This window comes from Canis aureus, chromosome 5 (assembly GCF_053574225.1).
Source record: "Canis aureus isolate CA01 chromosome 5, VMU_Caureus_v.1.0, whole genome shotgun sequence".
Taxonomy (NCBI): domain Eukaryota; kingdom Metazoa; phylum Chordata; class Mammalia; order Carnivora; family Canidae; genus Canis; species Canis aureus.
The window spans coordinates 42,805,374-42,821,161 of NC_135615.1; the positions used below are offsets into that span (position 1 = coordinate 42,805,374).

Below are 15,788 nucleotides of genomic sequence, written 5' to 3' on the forward strand. Positions count from 1 at the left end.
ATTCATTTGGAATTGCTGCTGTTTAGGGGGCCCTTCCCCCACCCTGTTGGACTATTTCTCAATGTTCTCTTTTGCCTGTGTTTGGGGGGTCTCCAGTGTTCTATTCACAGCTGCTATTATCAAAACAGAAAAAAAGAGAAGGCTCCATCTCTTGGAAGAAGTAGAGTGTGCTAGAATTTAAACATGGCAATTTCTCCCCATCTGCCTTGATAGTGGATATTAGAAAAAAAGAGGGCTTATTGTGGTCCTTCAGATGATAATAATAAGGGATACTACTACAATAATAATAACAAGTTTATATGGAGCACTTTTTTAGGTGCTAAAGTCCTTACCTGCATCATGTCACTAATTCTTATAAACCTGATGCAGTAAGTACTGTCATTTCTATTGTTTGAGTCAGGAAATAGGCTTACAGAGGTTTAACAGCTTGCCCAGTGTCACATAACTAGTACTTTTTCATGAGATCGGGATTTTAGCTCAGATCTGTCTGACCTTCGAATTTGCTCTTAATCTCATGCTATGATACTTCTTTTTCTCAGCATAAAGTTCTAACTACCTAACACCATCCTGCCATATGATCTTACAGTGCTCCATTAGAAATCTTCTATTTCCCCTGCACCCTCAAGGAAATATCTAAAATTAAAATCTTGATGCTTAAGAATTTAAAATTGACAGAGAATACCTGTACAAAACTGTTACTCATAATTAAATCATGGTCTAGGTGAGGATATTTTTAATCTGTTAAACTCTGAGGCTCTTAAGGGGAGAGATAGTATCAATCATTTTATTCCCCTTGATGAGCACAACAGTCAACAGGGAGTTGTCACTAAGAAATGTTTATTGAATACATGCGTATAAAAAGGAAAAAAAAACTTTATTTATGATAACATCATTCACTTTAGTTGTGGGAGCAGTTCAGACAGACACAGAAAATCTGAAATGGGCACTGTCAGCCCAAACCGGGCTCTGTGTTTGGGGAGGAAGGAACAGAGGAGAATGTGTGTTTTTACACTTGTGCTGTTACTGCACTAACTCATTTTTGCCTTTTTAAATTATTATCTGTTTGTGCTGTTATTTTCCATGTTGCTCCCCACGCCCTTTGTTTTCCTGCTTGTTCTTGATAGAACTTTCCATCCTTGCATTTGCCGCTGCTGTTTCAGCATCTTTGTAGGTAAGGTTATTGACAAAACAGATTGCTTTCCAAGAAGAACAACAGAAATTGATTTGGAGGCAAGATTTACAAACTACATGCAGATCATAACAAACTGCTAATAAACTGCTTTCTCTATATAATGAGTGCAAACACAGAGCATGATTTATCCACTGTATAAAGGGAGGAGGTGTAGGGAGGCCCCCCGAGGCCTTGCAGACATCTTATAGGAAAAGGAAATGCTCTACTACAAGAAAGAGCTAACTGCCTCCTTCCAGGCAGATTTTCTTTTTCTTTTTCTTTTTTTTTTTTTAAGACTTTATTTATTTATTCATGAGAGACAGAGACAAAGAGAGAGACAGAGACACAGGCAGAGGGAGAAGCAGGCTCCATGCAGGGAGCCTGACATGGGACTCGATCCAGGGTCTCCAGAATCACTCCCTGGGCCGAAAGCGGCACTAAACCACTGAGCCACCGGGGCTGCCCCCAGGCAGATTTTCTACTAGTTTTGCAAGGTTCCATGCAGAGGGTAAGAGTGGGAGCCCCCTGAAAATAGACTCTTGTGAGTCTGCATATGCTAGGGTCATCACCCAGAAGATCCTTGGTATTCAGGTGTCCCTATTTCATTGTGTCTCTCTCCGGCCAGACTTGTTTAAGCTTCTGTCAACAATGTTCTCTCAGCCAAATTACTGTAACTGCCTTAGTTCCCTTGTCCAAAAAAAAGTGCATGGTGCAAAACTCAAATCAACAACTTTCAGAATATGAATTTATCTTTAAAATGATAAAGCCCACTTCAAATGTTGCTTGTTACTACAGGCATCATCTTCTAAATGTTTCCACCAACTTAATTCTTGTATTTGCTAATGATTAGCCTTAGTTAATAAGTGGCCAGCTCGAAACTGTTTGTTATGGACTAAATGTTTTTAGTTGTACTTTCTAGCAAACATTGCTATTGGTAATTCAGTTAAGTATCACTTCCATGAAATGATAAAGTCAGCACAGTGGACTAGAATGAGCACTGGTTTAGAAGCTGGGAGTTGATAGTTCTGGTCTCAGTTTGGAGTCCAACTTACTATGCTCTAGGCAAGTTATTTTCCTTTCTAAACCTGTGGGCAGATTAAATGAGGCAATGCCTATAAACAAAGGTCCTTTCCCATCCCTCATTCTGTAACTGAGGTTAAGAAAGGAATATAATAACTGTTTTTCACATACAATTCTCAAGACACATAGATCAATGGAAAGAACAGAGACCCCAGATATAAACCCACATGTATATGGTCAATTAATCTGTGAAAAGGAGATTACCTTTACAATAGGGTAAAGACAGTCTTTACAATAAATGGTGTTGGGAAAATTGGACAGCTACATGTCAAAGAATGAAACTTGATTGCTTTTTAACCCATATGCAAAAATAAACTCCAAGTGGATAAAAGATCTTAAACGTGAGACCTGAAACCATAAAAATCCCAGAAAAGAACACATGCAGTAATTTCTCTAACATCAGTCATAGTAACGTTTTTCTAGATACATCTTCTAAGGCAAGGGAAACAAAAACAAAAATAAACTACAACATCAAAATAAATAGCTTTTGCACAGTGAAGGAAACCATCACAAAAAAACAACAGATAACCTGCTTAATGGGAGAAGAAATCTGCAAATGATATATCTGATAAGGGGTTAATATTCAAAACATATAAAGAACTTATACAACTCAACACCAAAAAACCCAAACAACCCAATTAAAAAATGAGCAGAGGACCTAAACAGATATTTTCCCAAAGAAGTCATACAGATGGCCAATGGACACATGAAGATGCTTAGCATCACTAATCATCAGAAAAATGCAAACCAAAACCACAATGAGATATCATCTCACAGCTGTCCGATTGGCTAAAATCAAGAAGACAAGAAACAATAAATGTTGGTGAGGATGTGGAGAAAAAGGAACCCTAGTGCACTGTTAATGAGAAGGTAGAAAACATTGTGGAAAACACCTCCATTGTGGAAAATAGTATGGCAGTTCCTCAAAAATTAAAAAAATAGAAATACCATAAGACCTAATAATTCCACTATTGGATATATACCCAGGAAAAATGAAAACACTAACTCAAAAAGATATATGTGCCCCCATGTTTACTGTAGCATTATTTACAATAGCCAAGATATGTGAATGATTTAATTGTCCATCAACAGATAGATGAATAACAAAGATGTAGGCATATATATATATATATATATATATATATAGAGAGAGAGAGAGAGAGAGAGACAGAGACAGAGACAGAGAGGAAGAGATAATGAAATATTACATACCCATAAAAAAGCATGAGATTGTGCTATGTGGGACAACACAGGTGGATCAAGAGGGTATTTTGCTAAGGGAAATAAGTCAGATGGAGAGAGACAAACACAGAATCCCACTCATAAATCCCACTCACAGATCTAAAAAAATAAATAAACAAGCAAAAAGCAGAATTGGAACTGTAAATATAGAGAGCACACTGATGGTTGCCAGAGGGTAGGCCATGGGGTTTGGGCAAAATGGCAGAAAGGGAAAGAGAAATACAGGCCTCCAGTTACAGAATGAGTAATTTATGGGAATAAAAAGCAGAGCATAAGGAATACAGTCAATGATGTTATAATATACATGTCATGGGACAGATAGTAGCTATGCTTCTGGTGAACTCAGTATAATGTACAAACTTGTCAAATCTCTAAATTGTACACCTGAAACTAATGTAACATTGTGTGTCAACTATACTCAAATTAGAAATAAAAAATTAAATAATAAAATAATCTGAGGGGAAAAAAGAATTGGGTTTTCTAGTTCATTTAATTTCCTGATTATGGACGCCTGGGTGGTTCAGTAGTTGAGTGTGCCTTTGACTCAGGGCATGATCCCAGGGGCCTGGGATTGAGTCCCATGTCGGGCTCCCTGCAGGGAGCCTGTGTCTCCCTCTGCCTATGTCTCTGCCTCTCTCTGTGTGTCTCTCATGAATAAAGAAATAAAATCTTAAAAAAAAATTTCCTAATTAAAAGTAAATTTTGTTTCAATCATTGCCAAGAACATTCTAGGAAGATTAACCCACTTGTTTTATAAAGCATTAGCTATGAAAGGGTATCTTAGAGTTCATTTATCAAAACTCTGGATTTTGAACACTTCTGATGTTGAATATTTATAGGTATCTTCTACATATATTTTATGTGATTCTTATATTGTTTCAATGTTAAAATACTGGAAATACTCAGGTTACTACTATTAATTTAGGAAACTTAAGGTCAATACTTCACATGTACTCGATACTGAGTATTACTGGTGCCCAGCTGAGTTCCCAAAGGAAGAGAAAAGTTTACTAGAAGAGACACTGCACCTGATAGGAGATTTGTGGTGTCCCTAGTCACTATTATTGCATGAGATAAGTGATTTGTAAGACTGGCTAAGGGTTCACTTACCTCTCTTACTACAGGGATAAGCATCGTCTTTTTAGGTAGGGTATTTGCTGACTATCTACCTGATGTTAAGCTCAGTAATCTGCACTAAAGAACATAAATTTAGAGAAAAAAAAGCCAGAATATTTCTGGAAATATTTATTGTAATAGAAATTTTGGATGCTGTATTTAATTTTAATTTCTTATGTTTAAGTATTGCCTGATCTTTCTGAGTGAAAATACTTCCCACTTTACTGTCAAAACATCTCCTAATGAAATTAAGTATGGAGCTGAAGCATATGATTATCACTAAGTTTTTTCTTTGTGCCCTATTCTAGCCTTGCTGTAACTCTGCTCTTGCAGGGTTATAAATCAGAACTATAAATAAAGAAGGATGCAACTTTTTATTTTGTCATTTTTGGACCAAGATATCCAAGTACTTTTTCTAGAGACAGGGAGAGATTAAGAAGAAAGAGCTCACTAACAAATAGCACTGAGAGTTAATTTCCCTTAACTGAGATGGTAATGATATAAATTTAGAATTGAAGTCCTCAAAGGTGGGAAATGTTACACAGAGCAGAATATTCCCACAATTCTCTTACTTTTGTAATCTTTAAGGTGCATTGTGACCAAGAATACATTTAAACTGTGATGGACTTTTAGATTTTTCTATCTAAAGTATTATTCAGGGATTGGTTCCAACAGCAACTGACTGATTTTAAGATTTTGCTCATAAAACATGTTCATTCTTCTTTTGGAAAATAACATTCACATTAAAAGGAGCCAGAATCTGGATTAATTGTGAGTGACTTACATGTCTCAGTTAATACAAGTGTCTTACTGAGCACATGCATATATTTTTCCCTCCCAAAACATTAATATAATGGGTTTAAGAAGCAATGCCTTAAAGACAAGAGAAATTTAAGCTGTGCAGTTTGTAAGGAAATTTAAGGTATGGAAATTCAATGGATAGGTCAGGCAATTCCTTAGTACTGAATGCTAGTGTTGAATTTCCTTTCTAGAAGTGTTAGAACTGTTAGGCTAATAATGATAAGTGTGTTAGTAAATGTGAAGTTGATGACTAAGAACTTGGGTACTGGAGTAAGAAAGACTTAGGATCAAACACTGGCTCTGCCACTTATCAGATGTGTGAACTTGAGCCAGTTACTTTTCTAAATTTTAATTCTTCACATCAGAAAAAGAGTGCCAGCTACCTTCCATAACTGTTATTAGGAGTGAATAAGACCATGAGGTGATTATAAGTAGAAGAATGTTAATGTTAATCTTTTACCTAATTTCAAAGATAGAATAGATGCTACAAACCAAAAAGAGATTCCAAATCAAAACATAAGTGTTCAGCATGTCCTAAGAACCAGTTTTATGACCCTTGGGTCTTCATCAAGGATGTTAAAACAAGAGGTAGGAAAAAAAAAAAAACAAGAGGTAGGATAGAAAATGTCTGAAGGTAGAGAAAAGGAGGGTTTTGTTTAGTTGATTTTGGAAAACAGGCTTTGGAGGATGGTACGTCACACCTGCTTCTTAACCCTCCCCAAGGAGAAGGGGTTCGGGAGTGTCTTTCCTCTCCACTGAAGCCCATCGGGGCCTTTACATAACCACTGAGAGAGCTTGATATGGGTCTCCCAGAACTTTAGAGGCAATGGACTTGAGTCTAACTCCCACCAAAGAAATCTGGAGGGAAGCAAAGGCTGGTGAGTTGCTTTTCTAGAACAAGGGAAAGAGTTCCTACTATACTAGACTACCCCTCTAATAGCAGATCAAAGAAGATGTGAGTTTATACCCAAGTTTAAGTCACATAAGAGGAAAAGTTGGCCAAGGGTTGTTTTTACTTATACCCAGAAGGACCATCTGCAAGGAGCAATGGAACTCCAACTGTGAGAGTCCCCATGGAGAGTCCTCCCAGATAACCAGTAGTGGAGCTGATGGAGTGGCCAGCCAAAGGAGTGAAATTGCTTGGTTCATAAAGTAACAGCTCTAGGGGCCCAAATAAGAGCCTCTGAAGAAGACTTAAAAATGTCCACAAGGCAAAAGAGTCAGCTTTGAACTCTTTTGTGGAAAAAAGAGAAGAGGTCAAGAAAAGAGAGCATGAGACCATTTTGAAACAGTATCAGTTTAAGTGAAATCAATTTCCATATCCTCCTTTGCCCTTCCCTTTTCCAAAGCTCCAACCACAGAAGAGGTGGTGGGTGAGCAGAAGACAAGAATACCCCTAACACACACACACACACACACACACACACACACACACACACACGAGGCTAGCATTCACTATTGGTGGGAGAAAAGCCAAACATTAAATCAACTTCAGAGTCGTGATCATCCTCCTGGACTTGATGGCCTAATTCCTAAAATGAGATGATCTGTGATTTCAAAAGACTGCAGGACTTTCTATAAACTGAAACTGACCAGAAAGGTAACACCTCTGTCCATTTTCTGATGGATTCATAGAAAAACTATGTTTAGTAGGTAAATTTCAAAGGAATAAAAAAAAAAGCATTTTGATTATTGTTCTATGAATTATATTTATTCGAAGTACAATTGATTATAGGTATAAATAGTGCTCTTCTTTTAATCCACTGAAAAACCTTATTTATTGCACACTAGACTTATCCTACAGTTATATGGTTGTTTTTCATAAGTCGCACTCTAGATGCCACTATGGAGAAGGTGTGCTTATATACACAGTGAAGCACAAATTTATGTGTAACGGTAAAGTGGGAATGTAGGTAGCACGAAGATCCAATGCCTAATTATAGATTCAGAATGCAAGAAACACATGAATCTCTTAGATATAAAGAAAAAATTAGGGACTGATTGGCATTACACACATAAAAAATACCCATTTATTGTCAGTGTATCCTGAAGCCTGACTGAACATTGCTGGAGGAGGGGAAAGGTTAAGGAGCTGAGAACCATGGCAGCTCGAACAGGTTTCATCACACACTTGTTTCTAAGCAATAAGTCACTTCCATGAAATTCCTTTTTTTTCTGCCGTTGACTTTGAGCTTTTCCCATGCTGGAACCTGGTAGTTGTCTCAGTAAACCTTCTCTGCAATGCCAAGTCTTTCTCCGCTGATGCTCAGCATGCCTGCGTTTGCAAAAACATCTGGACATCTTAGAAGTAGTATGGGATGGTCACAATAATTCTGAAATCATTGTTTTGCAGGTTCTTCTCTCCTCTTTCAGGAACCCCTGGCATAATAAACAGGCTAAAGTAAAGCTCCAATATCAGGTATCACCTCTACTACCAGAACTCAGCACAGGGATTAGCATGGTGCATGCTTGATAAATGACAGTTGGGGGAAAAAAGTGTGTCATTATCATTACTGCAACCCATCTCAAAGAGTAAGCCTCACCTACAGGGTTGGTGAAGAACACTGTATCCAAAATGAGCTTAGGTTCCTTTTATGTGGGTTCCTTTTATTGTAATACAATCATAAATCTCTAGAGCTGGAAGGCCTAATGAGGTGTTCTGCTGCAGCACCTCATGGTATCCTACACAACTATGGGCCGCACTTCTTAGGATGGTGTTGATCAGTACACAGTGCTTTGTCCATTCAGGCCTGGAAGTACATTACAGATACATCCTGTTGCAAAAAAAAGAAAACCCAATTAACTAAAATACAAACATGTTAAACTAAATTAGGTGTAGGGATATGACTACATGATTTTTTTTTACTATACCTAAATACTAAAATCATAGTTCTTCTCTAAATGTAAATTAAAAACATTTAAAATTAAATTAAAAACAAACTATATTTTAAGTACTTCTGATAACTACATTGCAAAAAGCTTCGATATATAATTTCCCAGAAATATATACCTTTTCAAGCTTTTGGATGCAAATGTCAAAATGCTATCTCTTAGAGAATAGAATTATTGCTAGCATTTATTATGTATCTCTTCTTTAAATTTTATTACTTTACTTTGGTTTCTAAAATGAACCCATATAACTTGTTTAATATATAAAAAGGTCAGAGTTATAAGAATATACTTTTTCCTAGAAGCAAAGAATTTTGCTCACTTTCTTAATTTATTCACCAGAAAATTAAGAAATCTGTTTTATTTTGTAACTATTCATAATATATTTGTCATTTGGCGAAAGAAAATACTTATAAAGAAAACTGATAGAAATGGGCAATATCCATTTTAGATTTTAACTTAAAGGAAAATAATCTTCCACAATACACAAGAAAGTATTTTCTTTTTAGCTTTTTAGCTTTCTTCAGGGAAAGCTTGTGAGCTATAATTAAGTACTGAATTAACACTATTAGTTTAGAATTAATAGTACAATCAGTACCTGAGCCTGAATGAAATGTGAGTATGGGCAGCAGCAAAACTACTGAAAAGAAATAGCACTCAAGATAACTTTCATTTGCTGTTCCAGGTTACCTAACCTTAGCAATCGAGGTGATGACAGTATTAATGTTGGCCAATTTAAAAAGATTCAGCTCAAGATTTCATTTGAACACATATGTGCATGCACACGTACACACACATAATATTAAAAAACAGTTAATTATCATTATCAAACCATACTGCCAAACAGCATATTGTTACTTTGATATTGCATTATCTGTAACCTTGTCTCTACCCCAAGCCACGTGGATCATATATATTTTACTGTATTGTATTTTTTGGTAATATTTTGTGGAACTTTAGTGGGATTATAGCAGGTTTATTAAGATAAATAAAGACACTCTGATCTGTCACAAAAGCAGCTGCAGCTCAATGTGCATATTATACATGATGCTTGTTTATGTAATGCAATCAAGATGCAGAGCAGCTCCCTCTCAACCCTGGCCTCAGGATCATGCCCTCTGAGATCCTGCCCTCTTCTTAAGTCAACTCATTCTTGAGCTCTTCTGTGGCAAGAAGCAAGTTTATTTTCATTCATTCATTCCTTCATTTATTATTCAAGGAATATTTATTGAAATCCCAAAATCCATATGGAATCACAAAAGACCCCAAATGGCCAAAGCAATCTGGAGAAAAAAGGAACAAAGCTGGAGGTACCATACTGTCTGATTTCAAATACACCATAAAACTGTAGTAATCAAAACAGTATGGTACTGGCATAAAAACAGCATAGATCAATGAGACAGAATAGAGAGCACAGAAATAAAACCACACATCTATGGCCAATTGATCTATAGCAAAGGAGGCAAAAATATAGAATATACAAAGGGAAAAAGACAGTCTCCACAATAAATGGTTTTGGGAAAACTGGCCAGCTATAGAGCAAAAGAATGAAACTAGACCACGATCTTATACCACACACAAAAATAAACTCAAAATGGATTAAAGGTTTAAATGCAAGAACGGAAACCATAAAAGTCCTAGAAGAAAACACAGGCAGTAAAATCTTTGATATCAGTCTCAGCAACATTATTTTTTGGATCTGCCTCTTCAGACAAGGGCAACAAAAGCAAAAAGAAAAGATGAGACTACATCAAACTAAAAAGCTTTTGCATAGTGAAGGAAACCATCAAAAAAATGAAAAAGCAAGAGACCAAACAGGAGAATATATTTGCAAATTATATATCTGATAAGGGGTTAATATCCAAAATACATAAGGAACACACATAACTCAATTAAAAAAAAAAAACACATTCAATTAAAAAATGGCAGAGGATCTGAATAGACATTTCTCCAAAGAAGATATACAGATGGCCCAACAGACACATGGAAAAAGGCTCACTAATACAATCACCAGGGAAATGCAAATCAAAACTACAATGAGATATCACCTCACACGTGTCAGAATGGGTATTACCAAAAAAGATAAGAAATAGCAAGTGTTGGAAAGGAAGTAGAGAAGCGGGAACCTGTGTGTACTGTTGGTAGAAATGAAAACTGGTGCAACCACTATGGAAAACAGAGGCAGTTTCCTCAAAAAATTAAAAATAGAACTACCATACAATCCACTAATTATACTTCTGGATATCTATTCAAAGAAAATAAAAACACACATTTGAAAAACTATAATACAGCCCTATAGTCACTGCAGCATTGTTTACAATAGCCAAGATATGGAAGGAACCTAAGTGTTCCATCAATAGATGAATGGATAAAGAAGATGGCATATATATATATATAATGGAATATTACTCAGTCATAAAAAATGAGATCTTGCCATTTGCGACCAAATGGATGGAAGTAAAATAAGTAAAACTAAGTAAAATGCTAAGTAAAATAAGTCAGAGAAAGACAAACACCATATGATTTCACTTATATGTGGAATCTGAAAAACAAAACAAATGAACAAACAAAATAAAACAGAAACAGACTCATAGTTACAGAGAACAATCTGATGGTTGCCAGAGGGGAGAGAGGTAGGGGAATGGGTGAAATAGGTGAAAGGGATTAAATGGAACAAACTTCCAGTTACAAAATAAATAAATCATGGAAATGTAAAGTACAGCAAAGGGAATGCTGTCCATAATATTCTAACAACTGTATGGAGACAGATGGCAGCTAGACTTATTATGGTATTCACTTAGTAATGTATACAAATATTGAATCATTATGTTGTACACCAGAAACTAATATACTGTTATATGTCAACTGTACTCCAACAAGAAAAAAAAAAGAAGTACCTATTAAGTATTTACTGGGTATGGGGGGGTGGGGGAAGAGGCAGCGGAGCATGAGGGTGGAAACAAATGAAGCAGGGCTTGCATGGAACTTCCAGTCTTGTAAGGGCAGACACAGTAACAAAACAAAAATATGTATGCAGTATGGCAGGTGGTGATAAGTGCTAAGTAGAAAAAGTAAAGCAGGGTGAGGGAGGGAGAGATGGGACTTTATGCAGCACGGGGAAGAATGTGTGTTCCTGGTGCTCAATATGTGCCTGCTGCATAAGAGAGTGACTGCAACTATACACTGTCTTACATTTGTTCAGCTCATCAGTCCTTCAAGAAATGAGGTCTGGTGCTTAACTAACTCTATTATCCTCTCTCCCACGTGTTTCCATCTTAACTTTTTCAGTTACCATCCCTATACTACTTTTACGCTAGGGACAAATTAATTACTGAAATATAAATATTAATGGCTTAGAAAAATATCTAGCACAATGCTTGGCATATAGTAGATATATTACAAGGCTGGTTGACTTACAGCACTGAAAATTCTGAAATGGAACTGAATATTGACTCTCCCTCTAGAATTCCACACACAATCCCAATTCTTTCTCTCTCTGAAAAACCTTTCACATAATAATTGTTACCATAATTGACCTTATTGAGTTTCTACTGTGATAAATAAATGACTTGCCATGTTAACTCTTTCGATCATCATCTTATGAATCCTCATACCAATACTATGAAGAAAGCACTCATTTTTTTCTATGGATAAGAAAACATGCTCAGAGAGGTTAGGTGTATCACACAGCTTGTATGAGGTATGAAAGTTTTGGACCCAAAGCTATCTGACTTGAGCTGAGCTAGTGTTCATCATCACTGTCACACATGGTCTAACTAAACTTTATGTTATCCATTCAGTTTGAAATAGCTTTTTTGTAGAAAGAAGGCTGTTTAACCTCTCAAAGGCACAAAAATTGCTCATAGTACTTAAATAGTAGTACTTCAGTGGGTATGTATGTGGAGGGGAAATGCTCTCTTCTACCTGGAATCTGTGTATTCCTCATAATAAAATGCAAATGTTAAAAAAATAAATAAAATGCAAATGTTAGACTTTGATCTCAAAGGAAACTAAGAGCCCAGATATTTTAAAAATCTCTTCTGTTCACTAATACAATGAAGTTGAAGTTGGGCAAGACAGAAACCCAAATTAGGACACTACTCTTATTGTCTCTTCACTATCCTAGAAAATAATTCATGAATGAACTACCTGATTGAACAGTCTAGTGCTATTCAGTTTTTATTTGAGAATATTACATAGCACCAAATATCCTCATGGATGCAAACAATCTGTCTTGGGGATTGGTCTACCTTTTCTTGTTTTTGGTATTACATTCTAGTTGGCTCTGGTTTCCTTGTAAACTCTCCAGAGCTACCAGAAGGTGCCTAACGTGCTTAACCGTGTAGTAATGTTCTTCTCCAAAAGGTTCAGTCTTGAAAAACAGCACTGAAAATCATGCTCCTCTCTGAAGGCTTTTTCCAAAGTTAATTAAAGCCTGAATTCAACAGCCCTTCCCTGCAGCACCCAGCTGTTTCTCTTTCTCTCTCCCCCTCCTCCCTTCCTTCCAAGCAAGTTGCCTCATTTGTTTCTCAAAGGAAACAGACAAACAAAAGAGCTAACACAGAGAGTAGTCCTGTCTCCAAAGGGTAGCTGGAGATATCACAACTCAGGACAGCTAATGAAATTTATTCCTAACCACGCTGGGCAAAGTAAACCAAGTCATCCCCAGCCCTGTCATGTCCTATATCATGATGACAGGGGACACTATGCCTATGATAAGGAATCACCAATTTCCAACTTGACCCTCTGTATGACATTATTATAAATCTGCTCAGATTCTTAAACATTTACTGAAGAAACATTCTGTAACATTTATAAATAAACTGCCAAAGACATTCAAAGACCAGTTGTTTTAAAAAAAGAAATAAAAGTCCAAAACAGCTGTCCAAAATTTGCTATATATATTTTAAAACTATTAAACTCATCAATACAGTTTAAAAGTAAAAGATGCAAAGCAAAATAACTGCGCTACTTACAAAAATAATTACAGTATTTATTTTATAAAATGAATCATAGTTCACTGAAGATCTTAAGATCTTGCAATGAGACAAAACTTTTAGATTTCATGATGGATGTATTTCCATCCTGTCAAGGTATCTTTCTGACTGTACATGGATCCTTACTTGGACACAGTATCAAAATTTAAATGGGAGACTCTCTTTGGAAATAAGGTCTGCCTTCAGCCCCTATTAGAGGCCCACTGACCACTCCCTAAACAACAGGTCCATTGGGAAAACACAGACAAACCTTGGGGGGTGAAACTTTGATGTATACTAACAAACACCAATGACCTGAGGATAGCACATTAGCAAAAATGTTTGCCAGCGCAGGAAAATGAACACTAAAACTATCTTGAAATGATTTGTATCACTCAAGACCTCTTCTGTTAGATCCCCAAACTTTTGTATTTGTTAATATTCTGCTTGATTGACCACTCTTTGCTTTATTAAACAGAAATTACCAAGAGCAGCCGTCTTGGCTTGCGGTCTCTGTGCATCTCTATAATGACTAGTGACTGACTATCTTTGCTGTGGCCTTAGAATCCACTCAGGAGGATAAAAATGTTCATTTTTCCCCTATTACTACAGACCCACATGGAGGTTACAGCTCTTATATTTGATTCTGTACTCTCTCCTTTACTGTTAACAACTGTATTTCTCACATTTGCTATTGAACCTGCAAATAACAGACTCTCCTCTGACCTGTCTTTTTGTTTTTTGTCCCTAAGAGCTTAAGACTAAAGAACCAACTTTGATGTCTGTGTTTAAAAAGAACAAAAACACAGTCTGGGGTAATGATCTTATGAATTCCAAATACAGGACATTAACCTTACTACCTGAACTTTTGTGAATTTATTTTTGTTCTTTTTTAAAGATTTTATTTATTTATTTATTTATTTATTTATTTATTTATTCATGAGAGACACAGAGAAAGAGAGAGGGGCAGAGACACAGGCAGAGGGAGAAGCAGGCTCGCTCCATGCAGGAAGCCCTACCTGGGACTCAATCCCAGGTCTCCAGGATCACATCCTGAGCTGAAGGTGGCGCTAAACCACTGAGCCACCCAGGCTGCCCTATTTTTGTTCTTTTACCTATTCAGAAGCTCTGTGAGCCTCAGATTCATTACCCATAAAATTGTCCACACAATTTAGATAAATATTAATACAGTTGTGCAGTATAATAGAGATAGATGATGGCATGTCCTTATAGTAGTACAGACAGCATTTATAGGTATTAATGTTTCTGATCAGTAGTTGTGTTAAAGACAGATGAGGTTTCCAGAGAGTTGAATTTTGGGGAGGTGATACTGGATATTGAAACTCTGAGGGTATACAATTCAGTTGAGAAAATCCAAAGTCGATATATGGTTAGAAAGAAGTGGACATTTGCATTTATCAGACTCAGTCAGAGGAAATAGGTGTACCTTCTCAGGATTCTTTGGAGCACCCAAGCTACCCTAGCATAACAGGGCTTCAACAAACTTCAAACCCTGCTTAATGGCCTTTCATTCAGAGGCGTTTTCTCATCTAATTTTTCCCTAGAAAAAGCCTGATGACCTAAGTTCTATACATGGATTAAAAATAAGAATAAATTGGGAGGTAGACCTCTAATCTGTCAGAAGAACCATTTTATGAAGCCAACTGCTCATCTGAAACTTTAGATGCTCCTATGCTTTATAAACTATTATTCACATATAAGTATAGGTAAATATAACATATAGAAAATAAATAATAAACATATAAAATCAAAATACATTATTTATAAATTTATATTATATATGTGTATACATATATGCAAACCATTTATCATAGAGCCTGAAACATGTAAAATAACTGATAAAAAATTAGCGAGTCCCATTGTTGCAGAAATCTGCCAAAATATCAACCAATTATACAACTCTGTATTTTCCTCCATTTTTATACATGCATCTTTATTCATTCATTAGTATAAAGATATACACTTTTGTTTTAGTACAAATGATTATTACTCAGAAATTCTCACTCACATACATTTGAGGCATTACTGCTGTTCACATATTCGACTTTATAATGGGTAACCCAACATTCTGTTGGTTTGCTTCAACATAGCTCGTTTCCTGATTTCTATGTCTTTAAACATTCATAAGCCAATTATTCTGCTAATAAAAAAATGAAGTCATTGAATAGGCCAGTGCCCATAAATTTGTGCTTTAAGGCAGAAGACTGAATTTTTCTCATAATAGCTTTTCCCAGGACCAGCACTCCATGCAGAAAAAGCTGTCTTACGTGTTCAATGTTCATTAACAATGAGGCAGCGTTAGGATTCCAAGGATGTGAAAAAGATTCCATCTAAGTACAAATGCCCTCCCACTTGCCCACATGCCATAAAGCTGGCATTTTTTTTAACCCAGTAGAGTCATTAGGAGTTATTTTTTAAAAAATAAGGTCTGTATCAATTTTGGTGGTGCCATGGTGCAACCAGAGAAAGCTGTGTAATCAAGCACAGGAAAA

General features: G+C 36.2%; 1 protein-coding gene across 22 annotated transcripts in view; it reads right to left on the reverse strand.

Moving 5' to 3' along the window:
• Positions 1-15,788, reverse strand: part of JAKMIP2 (janus kinase and microtubule interacting protein 2) — a 177,827-nt gene that overhangs the window by 126,401 nt on the left and 35,638 nt on the right. For 21 of the 22 annotated variants that reach the window (XR_013379731.1, XM_077897752.1, XM_077897771.1 and 18 more), the window contains one exon: positions 7,954-8,184. The exons of the other annotated variant lie outside the window; for it this stretch is intronic. The gene's annotated coding sequence lies outside the window, so the exon portion shown is untranslated. The remainder of the gene's footprint in view (positions 1-7,953; positions 8,185-15,788) is intronic. 22 annotated transcript variants of the gene reach the window in all.